This window comes from Drosophila arizonae, chromosome 2 (assembly GCF_054131065.1).
Source record: "Drosophila arizonae isolate 15081-1271.41 chromosome 2, UAZ_ARI_1.0, whole genome shotgun sequence".
Lineage (NCBI taxonomy): Eukaryota > Metazoa > Arthropoda > Insecta > Diptera > Drosophilidae > Drosophila > Drosophila arizonae.
The window spans coordinates 17,493,567-17,519,219 of NC_142922.1; the positions used below are offsets into that span (position 1 = coordinate 17,493,567).

The window sequence follows — 25,653 nt, forward strand, 5'->3', positions numbered from 1 at the left end:
CTGGTGAAATATGCAACGGGTTTTTGGCCATCCAATAACAAGACACATACAACGACAGTATGCCATAATTTCTGCCGAGGCTCGGGCTGAAATACTTGCCAGAGTATTTTGTATTTTATGAAAGTGAAATTTCTCGTCTCTCTGGCCGCGGGGCCAGCATCAGTGAACCAAGCCAACAAGCCAGCCAGCCAGCCAGCCAGCCAACAAGCCAGCCAGCCAACCAGTCAAGCGTCAAACTATCCAACTGGATGCTGTGCTTGACGCTGTCGCTGACGCTGATGATGACGTTGATGAATAAACAAACAGACCAACCAACATGAGAGCCCCCTCACAGCCCGCGCCCCTTCTCTCTCTTGTCCTCACCACTGCCACTTGGCCACTTGACGACGATGTCTGTCAACGGCAAATGAAAGTGTTTGCAGTTCGGGCGCTGAAAAGGGGCGCGACGTGGTGCAGAGTTTTCGGGTGCCACTCATAAGTTTTATTACCACACACAAAAGCTCATGATTTTTCATATTTCTTCAAAAGAAGAAAGTACACAAAGCCCGCCCCGACGCGGACCTGACCGCGTCTTCAACTGTCTTTTTGGAGACTGGCAAATCCCACGCTCCGATATGAAACGGTCAGCAAATTAATTGCCAATTAAACGGCCTGATAATCAAATTCGATTTGTCGTTTTGCGAAAGCGAAAGATGGGAAAAAGTATGTGGGAAATTAACAAAATAATTAGCGCATATATTGAAATGAAATTAGCGAGACTATAAACGAGAACATTTCTAATAAAGCCGATCATAGAAATATGAAATATGAACTGAAAGAACCGAATACACATAAATGAAATATATGTAAAGTGACATTTAGTTAAAAACCAGTTCAACTTAGATAAAGTTATTCGAGTACATTCACTTTGTTAATAGATCTGATAAGAAATAAATGTACTTAATTTTATTTCAGCTCATTATTAAACATTAACTTAACATTCGAAAATTATTTACAATTCATAGATTATCTGTGATCTATTCAGCTCGGTATTTAAAATATTTATAGTTTAGGCTCACTTAACACGTCGGCTCCCCACGAGAGCAGCTGTCAATCCTTTTAAGCAGCAGCTGCTTCCACTTTCCTTTCGGCACTCGTTTAACGATTTCACAGCTTTTGCTTTTCTGACCCTTTTGTGGTGCACAAAACAGCCGTGGCAAGAGACAAAAGCTGTGGCGACGAGGACGCTGGGCAAATTACATACTCCACTCTAGTATTCAAGTGAAACAAATAGAACAAAACTTTTGCTTTCACCTTTGCCGCATTCAAGGCAACCCCAACAGATGGGAACGGCGGCCGGAGAGGCAACAGTTGGGGCAGATGCCAAGAGCCACTCAACGACAGTTCCGGGCAAATGTTTTGCATGTTTTTTATATGCCAAAAAGGTGGTAGGCGAGTGCGCAGGCGAGGGCGCGGGAGGCAGGGGAGGCGGATCTAACCTAGCACAACAATAGATGAGGCCCAGCTTGGCGAGCAAAGCCGTTGCTGATGTTGCTGTTGTTGTCTGGTGTTGCTGTTGTTGTTGCGTTGGCGGCTGGCGCGCAATTTGCATGCCAAAAGCAGCAGCGAAGCGAAGTGAATTGTTGCTGTTGTTGTAGTTGTTGTTCTTGCTGTTGCTGTTGTTGTTGTCGCTGTTGCTGTTGCTTTTGGTCTAGGCAATTTGTTATTTGCCTTTTGAGGCGCACGCGCTGCCTTTTCAATTTGTGGTCGGGCCTGCCCTACACAAAATGCACTTGGCGAAAGAGAGAGAGAGAGAGACAGAGAGAGGCCGAGACCGAGTCAGACACAGAGGCAAGGGAGAACTGTGTCCCAGTGACCAAATGAACCACATTTTGTTGTTACACATTGGGCAAAAGCGTAGATTCCGCTATTTAGATATTCTTAACATGAGCCAGCCACAGAAATTTTGCGCATCCACCAAAATGAAGATTAACTAAATGCGCAACGCATGCAAATTGCGCTGCAAGAAAGTTTTTTTTTGTCAACTTTCTATGCTCCAGCCAGAAAAATGTATTTCTTTTTTCTTTTTCTCTTAAAGAGAGCTGTGAGTAGCAGCTGACAGGTGCTTGGAAAGTTTAGCAGCGAGCCCTATCTATGATGAAGTTGAGCACTTGCCGAAATCCAAATCCAAACTGCCTTGAGCTACACAAAAGACTTAGGCAACAAACTTGATGGCACTTACTGCTGCTCCTTTTACAATGTGCAAATGTCAAGGCTTTTGATTCATCATATTGCGCTTAATATTGAGCTGATTAGCCCAGTTGGCTAATACACTTAACATGCGTGCTGTCTTATGCATGTATCTTTGATTATACTCGATTTTATCTACATCCAAAACTAATTGGAGATACAATCTGCAGACGCTTCACTCAAAATGTGAAGGTTAGACCTTTGCCATTTTGGATAGTTTTTAATTTACGTATTTATAGCACGAGCTTTTAATTTTACAACAGATATTAGTTTTTTTTTTTGTTGACTTGTTTGGCTTTGCGTGCTATAAAATATTATGCATATATATTTTTGTTTGTTATTTTGTATGATTTTAATATAAACACGTTTTAAGTTTGTATCGAATAAAAACTCGTTTCGTATGTGATATATACGCATGATATTGTTGCTGTTGTTGTTGCGTTTGCTGCTCTCCTGGACAATTCACAGCCTGATAAGCTGCAGCCGGTTTTTGGCCACTTTTGACATCGGCCAGACGCATAGACGACACCTGCGATGATTTATAAATATTTATGAAACAAATTTTATGGCTTCAGTTTTTCTAATACTATAATAAAAAATAAAAAACATTCATGTGTTAATCAAATGATTTGCGCATAGATTAAACTCTGTTTGGTTATTTTATTGCTTTTTAGCAAAGTTCAAGCGGCAAATAAGATCAGACTGTTGTTTTTTGTTGGCATCGCTAAAGTACAGGAAGTGACATAAATCAGCTGAGCAATAATGTCTGATTTATGTGTGTGATTGTAAATTCTGTATTCGATACATGAGCTTGATATTTCAGCAAACATTTCTGGCTTTAAATCTTATATTAATATAAAGTTAGCAATTTACAAGTTTCCCGTATTGCTTGAGCTTAAAAAAAAAAAACTAAATAAATTTTTTGTTTTTTTTTTTTTTTTTTTGTGAGCTGCCAAAAAATTTGCAATTGTAAAATTAGAGAGGTCGGGAATATGTTTTTTCCAGACTTAAACAACAGAAAATACACACAAAAATCTTTCGATGACTGTTAACTTAATGCTTAAGTCATAAATTTGCTGCTCATTACATTTTTGTTAATGTTATTTGGCACGCCGCGTGTCACGTAATCGTAAATGGAGCCCCAAAAGCCCCGAATACCCTCTCTACGCTTCGACCCGCAGCTTGTAGTGCTGTCCACTTGGAAGCTGCGCTAATGACAAATGCTCAACGAAAAGAAAAAAAAAAAAAAAAAAGAAAAGAAACAGTTGCAGTTGTTACAGCAATAATAATGTTAACTAAAAGACTTCGGCTTTTATATATAATTTATAGTCATTGGTAAGCGTTACGAATCGAGTTAAAGTTAAAAGTTTGAGTCGAAATATATTTTGCGCAAGCGCAGCCGAGCGAGACTTTTCATTTTAATGAGCGGCACACTCTCACTTTTTGCTCTCGGCGGGGACTGTAATTAAAAATTACGCATATATAGGTGCATATATGTACATATATCGTCTATATATAGGGATAAGTTGATTACTTAATTAAACTATAGCGCATCGGCTTATATAAGTTCATGTTGGCTTTTCTTTAACCTACAAAAGAAAATATATATTTAATTAAAAGCACGCCTCGTTGCTGAACACACACACACACATACACTAGCATATAGAGTCTGTTGCCTGCACACCCACATTTCACTAACTAAACCAATTGGTCAGGCTTCGGTTTTGGGTTGGTCCCTGACCGCAAACGAGAACGGCGCACAGTTATAATAATATTGCGCATACGCCACCTACAACGTCAGTCAGCTAGCCCTGGGCCTGGTCAGGCAGCACCAGCAACTCCTCTTTGCTGTTGTAAAGAAAAAGAAAACAAAAATATAATAATAACAATATTTTTCAAACAACAAAAGAAATCAACTAGAAGCGCCCTGAGCCTAACTCCAGCCGAAAAACCAAACCCATTTTAACCGTTAAGCACATTTGACTAAATCTGCTACACATGGCAGCCCAATGGCGCAGGTTGAGGTGAATGGAAGTGCAGCACGGCTGCATGGCTCCACTTGCCAGCAGTCAATGGCTGAGCAGGGGGGGGCTAAGAGAGAAGAGGGCTAGGGTAGTGGCATTTGCTGCAGGAAATGCGCAGAACATGCGCGAGCTTCAACTGGAATGGTCTAAAGTTTTTTGTTTTATTTCTCTGTATTTTTTCGGCTAGATAGCAGATCGCTTTACTAACAACAATAGATAACAAGAATTAGCGGGAATGCGCACATAAAAGTCGACTGAGGAAATACACTAACATTGTGAGAGAGAGAGAGAGAGGGGGAGTGAGAGACAGAGTTGGATATCTAAAGGTTTAATCAGCAAGGGTTTGATTTTGAAGGCTACGATAAATTGTAACATACAATAATATAACAATTATATACTTTAGGTTATATACGATAAATTAAGTAAGTCAATAATATGATAGATTTTTAGAGCTATGCATATTAAATTAAAATTTTCTCAAATTAAGCAAATCAAAAATATAATCCATATTCAGTCTATAGTACAGCAATTATAGTTTTCATCGAACAATTCCATGTTATCATGTCCAGCTAGAAAATTCTCTAGCTCAAGAGACACTTGCGAATTCCCTCAGTTAAGATTCCCGTTTTGTTAGAGTATAAAAAAGGTAGCACGAACGCAGGTCACTTGTTGCTGCAGGAAGCCAATGGCTGAGCACAGGCAGCGGGGCGCGACGGGCAGCAGCTGACAAGAGGAAGAGTAACAGAAAACAGCCCACATGCTGCACACACGAGGCGAGTGAAAACAGTTAAGACAACAACAACAACAACAACTTGAGCTACAACAAACAATAATAGCAACAACTGCAAAACTGCAAAACTGGCAACAGGAAGACCTTAAACTTGGCCTCAACGGCAGCAGCAGCAGCAGCAGCAGCGGCAGCAGTGACGACGGCAGCAACATCGTGAACAGCAACAGCTACGACAACAACAACGAAAGCAACAACTGCTGCACAGTCAAACACACAATTCAATTTTATTTCATTTAGGTTGCGGTTGTTGCTGCTGCTGCTTGTTGTTGTTGTTGTAGCCATTCGCTGGCTCGTTTGGCTGCCTGGCTGGCAATAGTTTGTGTGTGGGCTGCTGCCTGGCTGCTTGGCTGCTTGGCTGCTTGGCTGCCTGCCTGCACCTCGGCTCGTTTAGCTTGCACAGAGCTCCTCGAGCGCCAGCCTCATGAATGGGAGCCGCGGCTTCTAACTCATTTCAACTCTCTGCTGTTGCAGCTTGTTGTTGTTCCTTTTGTTGTTGCTGCTGTTGTATGTGGTGTGCTTTTTTGTGAATTGGCGTAAAAATGTTGTGAGAACAAATGGTTGTTAACTTTTGCACATTTTTTATGCTCGCAGCTTCGCTGCTGTGCATATATCCATACATACATGCATATATTTATAAATATAAATAAATAAATATGTATATATGTATATATTTAGTATTTTATTGGATTTCTTTTTGCGTTGATTTTGTCTTTGCAGCCGTTGTTGTTATTGCTGGAGCTACAAGTTTGTTGCCTAAATCTTTCGTTTATTATTGCATTTTATTGCCCATGCTAGAGCTTGTTGTTGTTTTCATTGTTGCTGTAATAATAACAATCATCGTTTATCTGAGCAATGCAGGCCGTGTGATTGAAGTGCTGGCTGCGCCTGCGCCGCTAGGGTTACCTAATTTTGAGTGTGTTTTCTTTCTTTTTAGTTTTAGTTTGATTTGCATTTGCTTTTCTGGGTAGGGCTCTGACTGCGACGCAGGCGGTTATAGATTGGTGGGGCACACAGGTGGGCATATTGTGATCGTAACTTATAAATTGAATTCATAAAGTGTGGGCGTTAACTTAGTTAGCAGTGACAGCTTAAGTTAAGCTTGTCATGTTATGATATACATATATGTATGCTGATAAGAGAAGAAAGAAAGAAGGGCATACCTTCTATAAATCGAATCTATATAGTCTCTTCGGGAAATGGTAATGGAGTGAGAGAGACAGAGAGATAGAATGAGACGGAGAGAGCAAGAAGGAAAGAATAAGATACAGTGATATGGAGATATAAATATGTATTGAGCACAGAGGGAGTTTGATATATAAGGAAATACGGTTCAAGCAGATGTGAGGGAAGAATAAATAAAACTAATCAAATAGTATATATGCTTATGACTTAAAATTGTGTTTAGAGAAAAGGTTAATATAGAATGAAAAATATAATAGGAAAGAGAGGAAAAGAAACAAGACTTAAATTAAATAAACGAAAAGAAATATATTTGCAATTTAACTTGTTTCATCCCATGCGAATACATGTAGAAATGTGCTACTTCGAAAAAGATCAAATTTCCATTTCATTGGGAAACTAATTGAAGTATTTCGAGGCACACTTCACAATCTTGTATAACATCAATCACAGCTAGCGGCAACCTTGAAAACTTAACACTAAAAAAACTCCATCACAGATGAGCGCTATTAGCTGCGATATTTAGATAAAAACATTTACATATATTATGACATCAAAATTAAAGATTGCTTATTGTGCAGAATAAACAAAGCAGAGACAAAGAGTCGACCCTATAAAAACACACAGCTGATTGTAGAATATTTTAGTTTGTCATAAAATGGTCTATTGTAAGCAGCGGCAGACTGATGAGAGACTGTGTAAATCACACAGATGTTGCCTTTCATATGCAAAAAGAAAAATGGACAAATATTATAAAAAATTCATTTAGTCTTTTGATGGCTGTGTGACAAAAACGCGAGACGGGCAGTGAGTTGTTTTACCATTTTTTTTATTTTTTTTTGGGAGTCTGGCTAAACCAGATTTGTGAAGGTCAGCTCGTTTAGCACGTCTGTCCTCAGCGGGAATTATTTCTCTCTCTTTTTGTCTATGCTTCTGAACCACCTCTCTCTCTCTATCTCTCTTTCGCTCTCTGTTTACATAAACTATAATTGCGTGCCAAGTGTTCATGTGGACACTAAATTAGGCGGCCAGCTTTGAATGCAAATATTACTCTGGGTCACAGCATCACCTAGGGCTCAGTCCGGCAATTGCCTGGCAATTAGCGCAGCTCATGAGCGGCGCTGAATTTATATTATTAGATTCGTTTACAGTTATGCCAACTGATTTGTGGCCGTCGCTGCCTTTCTTTTCTTACAGCATTTAGTCAAAGTCACACCAAAAAGCCAGACACAGCCATAGCCACAGTCACAGTCACAGTCGCTGTTGCTGTCTCAGTCGCTGTCTCAGGCCCAGCCTCAGTCATCGTCATCGTCATCATCGTCTCATCTCGTGGTGTTGCGGAGTAGGTTAATAGTGCCAAAACGTTGCGACGAGTCATTGCAGCAGCGGCAACAAAAAACAACAACAAACATTTACTGCATTGACGCTTAGAACAAACGTTGCGCCATTTCTTTTATGGCACAGCAGTTGCACCCTTTCATTCCTTTAGACACTTTTCCCAAGTAACCAAGTACCCAAGTACCCAAGTACCCAGGCGAAGCTCGCCCCGCTCGCTCCCCACGGATCTATCGGCAAATATCATTATTATGCGCCCAGGCTCGAAATCGTAGCGAGCGCAGCATATTTATGCAGCATTATTATTTATTTTATTGACAGCTTTTCTTTTTTGCAGTGTATAGCACTGCTGATGGAGAGTCCTTTACATGTGCCAGGCAGCTCAAGCGCTTGATCAATAGTAAACTTGAACTTAACTCACCTTGTGTTTATTCCATTTGAAGCATTACAATATGATACACAACTTTAGATCTAAGTAGAGCTTTTCCAATATCGAAGTTTATCCCAAAAGTGAAACTTATCTATCTAATATATTACATTTGTAGCTGATGTATCTAGAATTTAATTTGAGTAGAGTAGGTTTTATTTTTCTAGAAATATATTTGCCTATAAATATTTCTCTCTCTTTGTATTCCATTACCAAACCTTATAAAAACATGATAGAGCATTAAGGCTGCATAGCTACCCTTTGGTTCATCCAATCCCAGCCCTGCTGTTGTCTTATTCAATGTCTTGTGATCGACACAAGCTCAAACGGAATGCCCCAATCGACGGCAACATGAAATTGCAAGCAGCCCGTCGAGCAGCAGCCCAAAAGTGCACTCGGTCCAAATCTGCAGTGACTGCTGCTGCAGTCCAAGTGCCAATAATTTCGAGCTGTCCAGAACGAACCTTTTACTTTGCGCTAATAAATTGCCACTAAACGACTTGGAAGGCTGAGGAGACTTTGGCTGGATTTCGAGGCTGTGTGTTGTGCGGCATGCGCTACAATTGTTGCGCCATAATTTCCCATCAAATTTTTCACACTCGGTCTTTTTTTTTTTTTTTTTTGTTTCTCTTTTTGCGATAATCAAATATTTGACCTCTGCTGCAAATAAATTTCAATGCAATCGCAACAGCTAAGACCGAAAAAAATGCCCGGCAAACGTGAAAGCGCAATGGCAGCGCCGACGTCGCTGTTGCCGTTGCCGTCGCCGTTGCCGTTGCCGTTGCCGTCGCTGTCGACGTTGCGTGTTAAACACAATTCAAAGTCTATAATTATTGTAGAATTGCCAGCAGAACCAACACGGGACACAGCCGCTCGGCTGCGAGCACACGGGCACGTTTACCGAGTCCCAGCCAAGAGGCTGTGGCAGCTGCGAGAAGCGAGCAGCGAGCAGCGAACTGCACATGGAACATGAAAATTGTAGCGTGTAGCCGTAGCAGCCATAGCAGCCGCCGCATCAGCATCAGCAGCACACAAGCAAAAATTCCAAACATACATTCTAATTCCACATTCGCCGCGACTTGACACACTGCTCACAGAGGGAGCTGAGGCTGTGGATCGCTATCTCTGCTCAGCTGGTTGTGATTCAGTTGGGGCGCCTGTGAGAATCGCAAGCTTAACTGTTCACAGATCTACGAGATGCTGTTCCTGTCTGTCTGTATGAGTGTGTATGTGTGTGTGCAATTAATGCTCAGTGCTGTGAGTTGGCATTTGTGTTTGCCTTTTTCGGGGAAGCGGAAGCATTGCACACGCCCACTTGTCGCTCGCTAACTGGCAGCATTTGATGTTGTCTCTCGGCGATGGGACGTGCCATACCCCCAGCAGCAGCAGCAGCAGCAGCCGCAGCAGCAGCTACAACAGGACCTGCTGGTGGCACGCCCACACACCTTTAGTGCCTTTGTGGCGGCCAGTTGAAAGTTCTTGTGCCGACTAAACTAATTGTAAACTGTTGTTAGCCAGTTGCTTAACTGTTTGCTTGTTAGCCGCTTGTTTATTAACAATTTAACGCTCCACACGAGATTCGCAACAGACGCTTGCTCTCTCTTAATTCAACTCTTGCAAGGGGCAGATTTGGGGGCGTGACTTATCAAGCGAACAGTCCACTAGCATATTTATGCACTGTAAACTGTTTTGGCAGCGCATAAACTGTGCCGTTTTATGCGCTGACCGTTTGACCTTTTGAAAGTGTTAAGTTCTTCACGCCTATGCTCTGTATGTATGTGTATGTGTATGTGTGTGATTTTGGCCATTGGCTGTGTGTTCATAACTGTCACAATGCTACAAATGGGGCGTGCTGGGTGGCTTGGCAACTGGTGGGCGTCCGAGCATTCACAGTTAAAGCTTTGGGGCAATGCAAAAACAAAAGACTTAGGCAACGAACTTGATACTAGTTTTTTGTTCGCTGGGAAAAAAAAAACAATATGCAAAGGAGCACTAAATCAATGCAGATTAACTATAAAAGACGAGATTCAACTAGTTTATAGAACCAGTTCATGCTTACAAACAGCCTAGAAACGCTCCAAAGCGATCATAAAAATCTTTTTAGTTGATATCTGAAGTTGGAAGAGGAACAGAATTTCACATATGTCCATAAAATGTGAATGTAATTAGACTCTCAGCATTTTCAGAATATCTTAAAAATGTTGTTGCTCTATATGCTTGATTTAAATGTAGGATAAATAATGTTTATTTATTAGCTTAGCTAATGCTTTATTTATTTTTATGCTTGTCATGGTCGTAAAACTAACTATTGTTATGTTATTTCTATTGTATTTACAGGTAAGTTGTTCACATCGAACAATCGGAATACGATCTCTATATAAACTGGCGTTATGTAAGCTAATGCAAATAATTGGCCAGTTAGTGGCATGGGCCTGACCAACGCCCTGGTGGGCAGTCAGCGGGCAGTCGAAAAAAGAGTAAGCAAAACTAAGCGAAATTGTAACAAAGCCTCGAAACCAATTTTAACTTCAAATGTTAACGAATTTCGTGTAGTTTGAAAGTTTGCGTGTGTGTGAGTATTGTTGTACGACTTGCATAAGTTGCAATTTGAGCTAAATAGAAGCCATAGTCAACGAAATAATAACGGACCAACCGAGCTAATGATGTGACATGTAAGCCATATGAGCGGCAGGCTTAGTAGTAGAAGGGGGAGGTGGCTGCTACAACGGGCGGTGGCTGATTTGAAAAACAAGAGAGAAAAATGCGTCACGCTTACCGTTAGAGCACGCACGCAGCATGCAAGCAGCGCCCCATGGGAGCGGTATGCCGCATCCCAAAAGTTCAAAAACCAAATGCGAAAACCACCGCACCACCGCACTACTGCACCGCCACCAATCAGCGACGACTGCTCCGACTGCCCAGCATGTGGCGCGCTCCCTTTTTGGCAAATTTGGTGCAGCAGTGGCAGCAGCAGTGGCAGAAGCAGGAGCAGCAGTGGCAGCATCGTCGTTGTCGACGCAGCACCTTTCACAAAATCTAATCAGCAAACGGGCGGCCGGCCATTCCGATTGGGATTCGGATTGGAGAGCAGCAATTTACTCAAGCGCAAAATTAGCAGCTAACTTGGCGCACAGTTTGAAGCTGATTTACAGCCCCAGCCAGAAGATGGGGCAGGCGCTGCAGTAGCAGCAGCGGGGGAGAGCCTTGGCTCCAAATAGCTAACTTTTACCCATACATACGATACGTGCAAGATCTCAAACATGGAAATCTTGTTAGCCGACAGACAGCCTGGCATTCGCTTGAATGGATGGGGAGCAACGGAGAGCGGGGCGCCTTCATTCTAATTGAAATTCCGCGGGCAGTGCCGATGCCGCCAAAGATGACGTGCCGGGCGTGTGTCAGGTTGCTCTTCGCATGCGTCTGTGATGCAAATTTGATGGCATCTGTGCACAATTAGCTGTCAATATTGCGCATTCGACATGCAGGCAAAAAAATATATATTTTCATATATAAAGTCGAAGGCAAACAAAACGCACAACAGCAAAACAAACAAAAACTGAATGGACTGACTCATTTGCCAACGTTTTGCAACACGCAACAAACATCAACACACGCAAACTGACCAAACGCACAGTGGGACGATAGCTACAAAGAGTGGGCTTAAATTAAAAACATATAATGCCTCAATGGTAGAGGATAATATTTAATTATTTATTTTTCTTTTAAATATTTAGAGAGAGAACTAGCAAATAAAAATTATAAATAATTTGTATAAAAAAAATTAAATTACAAAAAAATAATTTAAGAAACTTCATTAGATCAAGTAATATATATGTTTGTTATCTATTAGTTATTTACTAAATTTTAAATTTGATTTAAAAATTAGATTTAACTCCAGCTCGTTCCACTGTACATTCAGAAAGTGATCGTAGATGGGCAGCAGCCAGACTGGCATCGACATCTGGGAGCCCAGCTTCAGCTTACCGTATTGATGGCTGTGTACGCACTGGGCCCATCAAGAGCTTCGGCCATTTGCATAAAGACGCCAAACCCACAAAGACACAAAGCACACACAGAAAAATAAAACCCGCCCAGTTTTTAGGCGCAGCCACTTTGACCATTTATCGTGCTCTCAATTTTGTGCGTTGGGCAACGTTCGAGAGTTGTCGATAAAGTCCGTTGCAATTTTCATGTGTGACACATATATTCGAAGTGTGTTGGTGTGTGTGTGTGTGTGTGTGTGTGTGCAACAAGTAACAGGTGAAACATGGCCCCGAGTGAGTCACACATATACTGTATACATGCAGATCGGGTGTGTGTGAGTGTGTGTGCATGGGGCAATCGGAGACGGGGCGTTCCGTTAAGCTGCGACTTCTGCAGCCTCCAAATTGCGTTGTGCGCCCAGAATTTATGTTATGTTTGTGCCACGGCACGCTCCGGGCCAAACTGCTTGTCTTAAGCGGCGACACCTGCCGGGCATTTTAGCCACACTAGCACATAGGTAAAGCAATGTAAAGTGTGTCAGCCATAAGACTAAAAGACGTTAACTGCTCCCTGCCTGGGTCACATATTAATATGCCCATGGCGAGTACAGTTGCGTTTGCCCGAAGGCTGAAAGGTGGGGAAAACTGGAGCGTAGCTTAATAAAGAACTACTTTAGAGTTGTTAATTATTCATTAAAAATCATCATGAATACATATATATCTCGACATCTTTTAAAATTGTCAATTGACTCTAGATCTAAATATTTCCTTTAAATTTTAGGTTCTGTCTTTAATGCTGATCCTCAGATTTATTAGACTTTCTATGCAAAGTATAATTTCACATATATATCATAATTAAAGAAACATTTCAGTGGTTACCTCAGATGCTGTAATAATAATTATCATAGAGCCCAATTCAACAAAAAGGTCATTCATCCAAGCTCTGCCTCTTCTGAAATTCCTCGGCACTTTTACAGTTTAATAGCTTAAGAACTTACCGTGGGTGGCCCATAAGTATTAAAAAGCTACCGCACAATGCACATAGCTCACACACACACACACACGCACACACAGGCACAGATATGAACATAACTGCTCATAAGCGATCATAACTCAATAGCTGAGGCTCATTAGCAGCACACGCAGCTATTAGGGGCAATGCGCTGTGGAGGAGAGCGGGAAGGGGCGTTATAGATCAAGCATGTTGGGGGTGCTGCAGGTCTTGGCAAGCTTCACTCTGAAAGAGTTGCCTACAGTAGCCCCACATCGTGGAAGTAGAAGCATTCTAACTAATAGCCAATAGGGAGGAGCAGAGTCTGAGGTGGCATACATCGAAGGGGGCAGATTGCCATAAAAAGTGGAGCTCAATTTCCTAGCTGCCCACGAAGTCGTCGTCGTCGTCTTCATCGTCGCCGCTGGTCACGTCAAGCCGTGCGCGTAATGAGCGTTAAATTTGTGGCCCGCTTTTGTTGGCATTTCTTGAAGCCTTTTTTGGTTTTTGGGCAAGTTCTAATCACCACGGAACACGCTTTGTTATTAGTTAAATTAGTCACAAAACGGTTTCCCAAACCAAAAAAAAAAAAAAAAAAAAAAAAAAACACACACACAACAACAAAAAATACCATTTTCAGGCAAACTTTAATTATTGCAAATTTTTCAGCTGCTGAGTGGCTGGCTGCCTGCTTCTAATGAAAAGTCATTAAACGCTTTGCCAACCGCAACAACAATGCTGTTTGTATTTTTATAGTCTCGGTTATAGCTGCTGTTGTTTGATGGGCTGATCGGCAAATGTGGGTCAGCATAAATTATGAAAGATATAAATTATGTTTGGGCACAGCACAAAGTACACAGTACTCCATGCAGCATCCAGTTCTCAGTCGCTCTGTCGCTCAGTCTCTCAGCTTCTTAGGCTGCCTTTCACTGCTATCAATAAATATTTTCGTTTCGCTCGCCAGCGATGTGCCTGCGATAAAGACAAACGGCCTGCCAATATGAATTAGCTAAGCGAATTGGCCATTTGGCCAGTTGGTAAACAACTTCAGCAACAACTGCCGAGGCGCGTCGTCTGTTGCCGGCTTTTCTTCTGCATTGCTTCGTACTCCTAGCGGCTGGCAACGTGCTGCTCCAATATCATCATTATCATTAGCACAGGTTTGCGCCCAGAGAGCAGCCAGCAAAACTGTAGCAGTTGATAAATGTTAATGTTGATAGCCAGCGAAGACCATAAAAAAGGCATTGGCATGGGCAGAGCATCGAATTTAATTGAAGTTTAGATGCCCTTCTAAAAATGTGAGACTGAGCTTGGTTGCAGAAAAGCTTTTTGATAGACATGAAAGTCATTTGCTATAAAAAATCATTGAAATATATATATTGGAATACTATTATATAGATCTGTATAGTTATGGGAGAAGCTCAACGACTTGAAATTAATTATATAAAATTATAAGACAAACAATATTCTTCACAAATTAATAGAATAGAAAAAAAAATACTAGTCCTAATTTAAGATTTAAGATATAAACGTAAATAGTATTTTATTTAAAATAGAACATCTCAAATATAAAATAATTTTCGTATTTTTTAATAAAAAATAGAAAATTGTATCCCATATAAATATATTAACATCCATTAGAGGAATAACTAAAATTTTAGTGCAACAAGTCAGATGACCTCTCAGTCGCTTTAACATATGTATATCTTATTTATACAGTTAGAGTTAGAGTTCGCCCAAAACAGTTGTCAAATGTCGTTATACCCTTAGGTGTGAGTGTATAAAATGTGCATTAGCTTCCTGCTAGCCGAAGGTTAACAAAGTTCAGCCACAAATTCCATTCATTCGGCTGCAACTGAAGCAGCGCTCATTGACGACGACAACATTGTTGTTCTTGTTGATGTTGTTGTTGTTGTTAATGTTGTTGTTGGCTTTCAACACGCTCTGCCAATAAATTTGCAGCACTTGTTACTCTTTTAACGGTCCCGGTGCCCGCTCACCAAACATTCCTTTGGCATTGGCAGAGATCTATTTTTGCTTAACAACAAATATTTTCTTGTACATTTTACTCAATGCTGATGTTGTTGCTGTTGTTCTCTTTGTTGTTGTTGATATTGTTTTGTTTTTTCGGCATGCAGGAAACTGAAATTGCGCTGCATTAAATGTTGGGCAGTCGAATAAAAAAACTTGTTGAAATTTTGCCCGGCCAACTGAGAGATGCGGCTCATTCGATTAGAGCTGATTTAGCCAAAAGGTTAAGCAGCCGCCCAAAAAGTTGTTCCATGGAATTTCCGTTCGTGATGTTTTCCGCTTTGATTTTTTCCACAGATGTGCCTTTTTTTTTAAGTTTAGTTATTTATTTTTAGCTTTGTACCTTTTTCCCCTCTGCTGGAACGTTTATTTGATTGCATCGCTTTGTCTTTGGCTTAATATATGGGCTACTGCGAATGGAATGGGTATTATTTCGTTTTTTTTTTTGTTTTGTTTTTTTTTTTTTTGTGATTATTTTACTTAATTTGTCAAATCACCTTGGGCACTACGTTGTGGATTAGAGTTTGAGTCCATGCCCAATGATTTGCATAAACACTATGGCTAAGAGTCTATTGCCTGTGGGCCATCTGTGCTATTAGCCTAGAAAGCAGCACACACATTGTATATACATACTTACACATGCATACAGCTAGCATATTCATTCATTTAGCTGTTCTTCCAAAAGTAAGCGCCAGTGCCTGATCACATTGCTAATGATGACGACAATAATGATTATGATGCTCAGCTTTTTGGCAGTTTTGTTTGTCTAATTGCCCAGGTTCAGGTGCCTCTGCGCGCTTGCGTGTGTGTGTGTATGTGTGTGTGTCTTTTTTTTGGTTTTGTATCTTCAGCATTTTGTGCTAATCACTTTAACATTTTGCAGCCGCTTTTTGACCCGCTTTTTCATTCAAAATTGTGGCTGTTGCTGCTTTGTTGTTGTAATTATATATTGACAAAGTAAGCATTTACAGTTTGAGAGGCGTTGCGTGCCTCTAATGATGCCCCATCTCAGCTCGAATACTGTCTGCTCGCAAAAGATGTCTTCGATTGGGCAAGAAGTCGCGTCACGTCACGCATAGATCATGCTAATTCTAAAATCTTTTTTTTTTCTTTTTCAGCTAACATGATAGATTGTTATTGATATTATTGGGCACAGTATCTAGCTACACAAATCTGAGTGTAAAAAAAATGTTGCAAACAAATTTAGCAAGTTAGATGTTATTATTAATTGTGCAGCCCCTCAATGATTAGTGTAAAATACGAGGAGATGAATGAATATTTATTTTGTGAATGATGAATGAGAAAGAAATGCTCACAGATAACCAGAATTTAGAATTTAGAATTTAGTACACTATAAACAATTTGTATGACAAAGCTAAAAGCGAATAGGACATTTTAAAATTCGCAAATTGCAAAAAAATATATATTTAATAAATAAATTTTTTGTTTATTATATATTTTATTATCACATTTTTTTTTATAAAATTTTTTTTTTTATTTCTTTATTGCACTGGCAGAATAAGTTGATTATGTAAATCCGAACGAAGCTTTGAGCTCGAATTTCTTAGACTAGCTCGAATTTCTCAAGTAGTTGGAATCATTTTTCAATTTTTTGCTAAGCCTTACATAATTGCATGGACGCCTTTTAATTTTGACTGGCTTATCTAATTTACTTACTCAGACCTGAACATATATTTGTTCAGCTTAGCCGCCTTTATTTATAGTTGCGCATTATTTCAGCGAGCGAGCGGCGATTGGGGAGAACTGGGTGGCGTGTGGCAAACATTTAGTTTGGCTTTGGGATCACGACACTATCAATTAGAGAGACAATTGTTGTAGGACTCTCAAGACTTTGGCGGGTCTTGTTAGCGGGGCGTGTCAGCCGTTTATCATTTCTGCGAGTTTCGTAATGAAAAGTAAAAAAAAAAAAGCACCAAAACTTAAACCAAACAATAAAAACATTTCGTGAGCTGTTTTTTTTTTTTTTTGTTTTTGTATTTTTTTCCAAGTGGCTATTATATTACAATTGCTCTGCATTTGTTTGGGAACCTTCCGCACAGCGCCTAATTATGCAAGTGGGCAACACCCATAGTAAATAGAAGCCAACTTTTCTTTAGCTAATTTGCATGAAATTAGTTTCATGTTGAGATGCAGTTTACAGCAGAGCTTGATGCTTGCTCTGGCTTTTTAATTTTGTTTATTGTTTATTATTGATTATATTTAAATTTGTAAGTTGCATTTTATAGTCATGTTTGGGTCCGAAAATCCCCTTTCAACCGAACTCAACTGAAAGCTTTATTATTGCGTATACACATAGATATATGTATGTGTACATATATTTTTATAGGGTTTCGGTTTCGCCAGCGTCGCTTGAAGGCCCTTAAAAGGAAATGTTGTTTGTCACACTGACTTATTTTTCCTCTGCCACTTGACCAACTGAGACGACAGATACTCTGAGCTTGTGGTCAGCGTTCGGTCTGAGCTGTCATCAGTTGATGCTGCCCTCAAAACGGGTTGGTTGGCTCTGTGCCTAGCTTATAGATTCAACAGACAGTGCGACGGACAGACAGATGGACAGCCTGAGAGACAGTTGGTTAGACGACACTTGACGCTGACGTTGTTGTTGTTGTAGTTGCTGTTGCCATTGCCGTCGCCGTTGCTTGGTTTCCTGCTCAGAGAGTCTAAACATGTCGCTGACTCTGCCTGTTCTGTAGCCTTTCCCAAAGAGTTTGCGGTTTCTGATTTGCGTAAAGACGGAAAGTGTTTCTTTTCTTTATTTAGATTTTTCCATTTTTCAACTAGAAGAGCATAAATTAAATAGGTAGAATATGCTTGAGCTTCTCTCAGTTAAATTGAAATCTCTTCTTTAGACAAACCGTTCAATAAAATGATATATTTCTATTATAGACTATATTTGAATTTAATTTTCGACAATGTTGATGATACTAATAAATCATTTTCCTTATTTTCCTGAATATATTTGTGAAATTTTGTCATACATTATTATATTTATTGCATATTCCGTTACTCATGTTTCACATATTTTAACAGGGTATCTATAAGTAAATCATCGTAGCTCTTAGTACACTGACTCCTGTTTTTTTTTTTTTTTTTTTTTTTTTTTTTTGACATGCAGTAAAGGCTAGAACAACAATAACAACAACATCGACGACATCGAAACAAGTCAGGGCGACACTTTGACCATGTTGCAATTGCCGCTTTGCTGCAGGCAGCAGCATCGATGCAGCAACAACAACAAAAACGCCAACAACTCAATGTCAAAAGTGCATTGAAGACTAAAGTCAGGGTTAGCAGGTAGTCAAGCTCTCAAGACAGAGAGTCGGCCAGCAAAGTCAGTAAGTCAGACAGTTTGCACAGTTTTTTGTTGTTGTTGTTTTTAGCTTCAGTTGCCAGCTTGTTGTTGCTATTTGTGTGTTTGAGTTTGCTGTGATATTGTGTGCATAAGTTCAAGTTGGCTGCCCCAAAGCAGACAACAAACATAGTGGGCGTGACAGCTGCAGCAGCTGAGTCAAAAGATCGCCTGCACTTTAGCGGATGTTTCGTATTACCTACTAAACTTGGCCAACATTTGGGCTTACATGAAAATGCAATTAATATAAATGCGGAAATCACTATTAAGTGTTGAATTATTCAAGTATTTAATCAACTATAAATACATCTTTTTACCTAGGTATATTTCAACTTGGCTTTATTTTTCCTACATTTCTATTTTATTCTATTCTTATGCATTGCCTTAGCATATGTAGTATGACATCAACTGTGCGCATCATTTTCTGAGTCATTTTCAAATCAGGATTGTCAGACGAGTTTACTTATAATATATAGCGCATATATTGATTTCTACCGGTCAACAGCTGAGATCATATTAAAATGAATTGGTAATTTGTAAAAATTTATTTAAGCGAAGCGAAGAGTTGATGAAATGATTTTTTAAAATGATACAAAATTTAATACTACAACAGTATTTAACATTTTAATTCTTAAAATATTATATTATGCATCGTATAATTGTAATTAAATTTAGTTAATAGAGACTTAAATTATTTCCATATTTAATTAATAAGAATTCAAGCGTTTATGATTGATTTAAATTATTTAGTTACTTTTTAAAATACGTTTTTTGTGTATTTATTGATATCCATATACTCATAAAGTGAATAGTTAAACTGAAAGTAATATCCCTTATTTTATGAAAATCACAAGCACGTAATTACCTTCTTATCCCAATTTGTAAATAACTACGTATCACCTCCAATGTACAAAGCCATACATATTGCACTTAACTCTTCTTCGAATCCCCTACAGCATTATGAAGTAAAACAAACATTGGCACATCTGAATGAAAATGAAATCGAAAACAAGTCTAGTTAGTTGAAATTATGGCGCATTTAAGATGTCATATTTATTTGCCATTTGCTATGAGTGAGCTGAAGTGTAGTCGCGGTGTTTCTCTCAGCTCCCCCGACTCGTAAACTATGGAAATTGTTTTGATTGCATAGCGCAACTGTCGCCCGGTGCACGAATGTTAATTGTGTTTTATGGTCTTTTCAGAGTTTTCATCAGCATATTTTACAGGCCCCCTACAGTCATATATTCCATTAGACGGCCAAATGGAAAAGATAAAGCATTAAATAAATAGACATCGCTTCCTTATGCCACATTTGATCGGGCTTCCGCCAGACCATAATAACTAATCGACAGCTCCAGCCGAAGCAATCCAGCGATATAGCGATCCATCGCTCCATCCATGCTTGACCGTCACTCTCTTAACGCTTGATTTGTATTGACTTTCAATTTCACTCCACACACACACACACACACATACTTACCCTCTCTGCTGCAATTGTCATTATATATTCCACTATAATTATGGAAAATGCTTAACAACTTTTACTTCTTCCGCTTGTCGAGCCTCTGCTGTATATGTAGCTAAGAGTAGAATCAACATTTCAGACCACTGCAAGTGCACTGTGTTGTTGTTGTTGATGTTGATGTAATTGTTGTGGCAGTAAATTTGAAAGTGCTAAACGTTGTTCGTTGACTGCTGCGGAAGTTGTTTGGATTTGGGCTCTGATAGCCAAAAATGAAAGAAAAAAAAAGAAGTGGCGGATATGCTTGGAAAGAGATTTATTGAGCTGAAGCTGGTCAAAGTCTTATATCATAGAAAAGTGCTTAAATAGAAAGAATTCTAGAGATTTCACATAAAAGTTATACAATAATATAATTATTAAATTGGTTATATTCAAAAGGCTGCTTTATTTAGGAACACCTATAAATACTTTGCATATAATTGAGAAAGTGCTAATTATAAAATAGATAACACATCGCAATTTGTCAACTAAGTTTAGAACAAGTTTTGCATTCCGTTCTTGAGTATCTTCTAATTATAAGAACACACTTGTAGTCTATAAATAGCAAAAGCGCATTGAAGGTAAATAATAAATAATTAGAGTATTTGAGTTTAATATCGTTAACATAAATAAGCGACTTAGCTGGAAAATTGCAAACTTAAAATAGAACCTGGGATCACATAGATATATACCTATTTTCATCTTTCAGCTTGTATCGATTTCCTTCAGTCGGGCAAATCGTTTCCTTATAAGGTGCACTGCCTAGGGCTCTGCTGTTCATCGGGTTGGCCTATCTCTGCATCTTGGAAGCACGGTAGCAGCAAAGTGCAATCAAATTGCAGCCTCTTAACGGCAGTTGGCAGCTGGCAGCTGGCAGCTAGTAGCTGCAAAATTGTCTGTTTATGCAGCGCTTTGGGTCAGTAATTAATTCACATCAGTGGTGCATGGGCTGCTAGATCCAAATGCTTTGGGCTCTAGCACTTTTGGCTACACTTGGACAACAATTGGCCAATTCATGCGCTTTAATTACTTCATAAGAGCCCAGACATGGCCAGCCATGGCCCTTAGCCAGCAAAGTTGGCCTAACTGTTCTCCAATTTTTGCGCGAATTTTTATTTTGCAGCCTTTTGTTGTTGTTTCTGCTGTTGCTGCTGTTGTCTTTTGTTGTTGCTTAATGATAGACCTGAAAGATTTTTTTTTTTTGCTACCTCTTATTATTCTTATTGTTGTGCTCGAGCTAAAGACATCTTTATAGCGCTCCCTCTCTCTCTCTCTCGCTTAATCTGTCTCACTCATTTTCTCTCTCCATTAGTGAGTTTTTTGCTGGCCAACAATTATTTGAGCATTTTCAAGGTTCGATCAACTTTCTGAGATGCTGGCATTCGTCTTCGCTTTGGACTTTCATTGATGGTAACTGGAGTGTAAAGTTTATGTTGTACTATCCTATATGCTATACGGCACGCTTCAATGGCTTTTCTGGGCGTCCATTTCACACCATTAAGCGCGAGCATCTGTTTAAGCCAGTTGCCAGCTACTCGTGCTGCTTCTATTCATTTGTGGGCAGTGTTAATCGCTCGCTTATCAAAAACAACGCCCCACTAGTAAACATATTGTAACAACTGAACTACACCGAGCTTTCTCTGTCCAATGGAATGCTTTTGTTTATTGTTAAACATTTTGTTGACTTTTTCCTGAATTGAAACATTTTTCTTCACAATTAAATAATGCTGTTGCACAGTTTGGCAGGCACTGAGAAGGACCATGAACTTTCAGCGACAGCGAAATCCAAAGACTTAGGCAACGAACTTTCTATGGTGTACGGCTCTTTCGGTTATGTACGCCTAAGCTAGCAAGACGCAAAAAGCAAGAAGCAATAAATTTGCAGCAGTTTTGCAGTAATTGGAGCTATGAAAAGTAAAAAGCATTGAAATTGCAAAAGAGAGCGAAAGAAAAAGAGAAGAGATGAGATGAATGGCGAGTAGAAATTGCGCAGAAAGCTAAAAAGTAAAGCATAAAACGCCAACTGTCTAGAAAAACAATTTGTAAATTGCTTCCGACAGCAAATTCAATAATAACAACACCAGCTACAACAAGAACAACAACCACAACAACAACAACAACAATGAAGGCAACTAATAGTTACTTTCAATCATTCATCATCGATTTCAATAAACAATTTCAATGGGTAGCTGGGCAGGCAGAGACCGCGAAAGATAGACGACGCACAATGGCGCTGGCACTTGCTACATGTTGAGAGAATGTGCCGCAGCTTCCCTACGCCTCGTCGACTTCTCTACATCGACTTACTATATCTTCCTATCAAAAGGTTGCCCCGCGCTCTGGCGCATTTTGAACGTGTGAAAGATTTGTTTTTCATTTGCCAAGCTGTTGTTGCTGTAGTGTTGCTTGTGTGTGTGTTTGGGGCAGTTGAACTTTTGGTCAATCTGTGCATGACTAGCCGTAGACAGTCAGGCAGCTAGTCGGCCAAGCAGCCAAGCAGCCAGCCTGGCTTTCTGTTATTTGGCTTTAGGCTTCATATTCAATAATAATTAGAAATTCTGTTTATTTGGTTGCAAATTGCTTTTGCTGTTGCTGCTGCTGCTGTTGCTGTCTCTGTTGCTCATTGTTGTTGCTTGGTTCTTTGTCAGCGCCTTGACATTTGGTGGCACTAAGAATTACGCAGTAAGCATCCATGCCAAATAACCGCAACAAATTATTGTGATATCAATTTTGGATGTATCGAAAACCCGTTTGCGAAAAGCGCGACGCATTTATGTATATTTGTATCGTATTTAACGGCCTGGACGCCAAATGTCAAGAGTTAAGCATGGCTAATGCTAATAAGTAAAAATATGTTTTTGTCTCCAATAAGGCGGCGACAACAATAAGTTATCGAAATAAAACACAGCTAAGCTGTTGCAAGCTATAAATAACTTGTCAATAGTTTGATGGAAACTGGATTAGTGGCAGTCAAACCCGTAGTTTAAAGTAATTAACGATGTTAGCTAGCTACAACTGTGAATATGAATTCTGGACAGTTGCGCAATTTAAATACAATGGCTGTTAGTCTGTCTAGCAGAATGCTTGCCAAACTATTGCAGTGTGAGCTGCACTGTTATTATGGGGCACTTTAAGGAGCAGCAGCTGCTGATTCTGTCTTTGACACTAGCTGCCAACATTTTTGTCATATGCAAAACAAAAGACTCAAGCAACGAACTTGAGCAGAATATGCGCTGCAGCAGACACTGGCCGCGGCTCACATAATTGCTGCATCAAAATTGCTTTTCATTTGCTCAAAATGAAGCAATTGTTGGGGCATGCAGCCAGCAGCAGGCAGCAGGCAACGAGCAGCGAGCAGCAGGCCGCATGGGCCATGCAGCAACAAGCAGCAACAGCAGTCAACAGTCAGCGATGCGGATGTGAAGCTGCGCATGTGCGGCGCTTCTTTTGTTTTGCCTCTTTGCCACTTTGTGGGCAACCAGCAACACAGCAACAGAGATTCGCAGCTCCACAGCTCCACAGCTGCTTAACATGCCACACAGTCAGTGGAACTGCAAATGCAGCCGCATGTAAGCAAAATATGTAATTATGTTAGAAGCGAGTGCAACGGCTGATCTGCGGCTGCATCTGCCTTGTTGTCTAGCTGTCACTTGTTTATTGCAATGTTTTGCTTTTTATTCGTATTTATTATGCAAGCTGTTTTTATATTTTCCGCCGCTTGAGCTATTGATTTGCTATCTGATGGATTTATGTCAGTCGCGTATTGACAAATTGCGATGCTGCGCTTGCCATTTGCTTAGCATCTGCCAATTGCCAGCAGACAGATGGGTAAACAAAAGACTTGGGCAACAAATTTTCTGTGGACGTCGCTACGCGGCACTTGTAAAGCAATTCGTCAAATTTTTCGTTGACGACTTAATAAGCCAAACAAACAGAAATTCGTGACACAATACATGCATAAATATTTGTATATACAGCATTACGACAGACTATAGATACGTTTACAACATAAACATTCGTGTATTAATTTCTTTGAAGCGAAGGAGTTGGCCTAGCTTTAAAATAAGTCAATTTCGCGCAGGGTCGATTTCAGATTTATGAACTTGAAAAGCGACAGCAGCAAACAAAAGACTTGGGCAACAAACTTGACTATGATTTATAGCCAGAAAAGTTAAACGCGACGTTTAAGCAAACGAGCTATGACAGACACTGAGAATTGGGTCAAAATTAGCAAGAGCTTTTCATTAAGTTTACGATGATGTGCTATAATTTGTCGTAACTAGAAGATGACCTCAGCGAGAGGAAACGGAAAAAAAGTTATATGGTTTTTAAATACATTCTAATAAATCTTATTTTATTTAGCATAAACAAAGTTTAGCTAGGCTCGGCCTATTTCAAGTTTCACACACTTTAATTGGCGAATACCCTTTGCTGCTTATGGAGATCAAACTTTCGCTGACATCGCTCTAAATATCAAGTGAAGAGCGTAAATTGTGTGAAAAAATGTACCTAATGAATTTTCTCACAACACATATGCATGCACACGCATCGGCCCAAACAATATGAAGATGTTTATAATATTATAATTAATTACGATTTTTTTTTCTTAAAAAATAAACAGAAACACTTTCAAAAGCACAAAACTCAAAGTCAAAGCAAAGTTCAATGCCAAAAACAAACAAACAAACAAAAAAGAGCTACAAAAGCTGAAAAGGCATTTATATTGTATGCAGCTCAAAGGTATGCTCCCATCTGCCAGCTGTTTTCCATACGCGGCTGATAATGCTTAATTATATATACATAAACCGCAACGAGACAATGCAACAAGGCAACAACAATGCCTTTGATAATGTACAAACGAATTCACACGGCGCTGCCATTCAAGAGAATACAAAAATAATAATAACAAAACCAACTCAAATGCGCTTTGTTGGGCACTCACTGAGTCTTATGGACAATATTACGATTGAGTGGCCAGCGCACTAGTTCAATTTAATTGTAGTAAAACATTGTGAGCATTGACTTTCGACTACAAAGCTCATCCATAGAGATGGTCCGTGGAGTTATAGGTCCACTTAATTAAAGATCACCCCCCAAATCGCTGCATTGTGCCACAAATTAAATCCAAAATTCAAAAGCAAGTGCCACATTTTGAAGTTCAGCAACAGCTCCAAAAAGTATGAACAAAAAAAAAATATCCGTAATGAAAATAAAAACTCATTTAACACGGTTTATTTTTAATTTATTTATGCATTAAGCGCCTGTCGCTCAACGCTTGGTGAATGCCAATTGCCTGGCCACAGCAACAACAACAACGGTGACAGCAATGTTATATATAGAAGCGAATTGACATTAAAAACTGTTGACATCATGAGGAAGTCCAGTACGAGGCAGCCTATGCTAATTATGTTAATGCTTCATGCTTATGAAGCAATGTTCCAAAAAAAAAAAAAAAAAAAAATTGCATTGCAATTGCAACTGCTTATTACAAAATATTTGTTTCATTATTTTTGATTTGCATGCATGCGAATCGAAGTGGAAATCGAAATTAAAAATATATTTGCATATTTAAAATAATTATTTGCATTAGTTGGCAGCCAGGTTAGGGTTTGTTGGGGCTTCCCCAACTCTTGATAGACATGTGTAGAGCTAACTGAAAGCTAAGCTAACTATTTAGAGCATACATATACAAACATATACATGTATATGTCTAATCCTAATCGGCTTTGCTGAAAACTGGCTGACAAGACTACTTGTCGCTTCACGCTTATCACAACATCGTTATTTAAGCAT

General features: G+C 39.6%; 1 protein-coding gene across 1 annotated transcript in view; it reads left to right on the forward strand.

The window, feature by feature from the left end:
• LOC108612145 (uncharacterized) overlaps window positions 1-25,653 on the forward strand; it is a 55,682-nt gene that overhangs the window by 28,069 nt on the left and 1,960 nt on the right. The window lies entirely within an intron of this gene.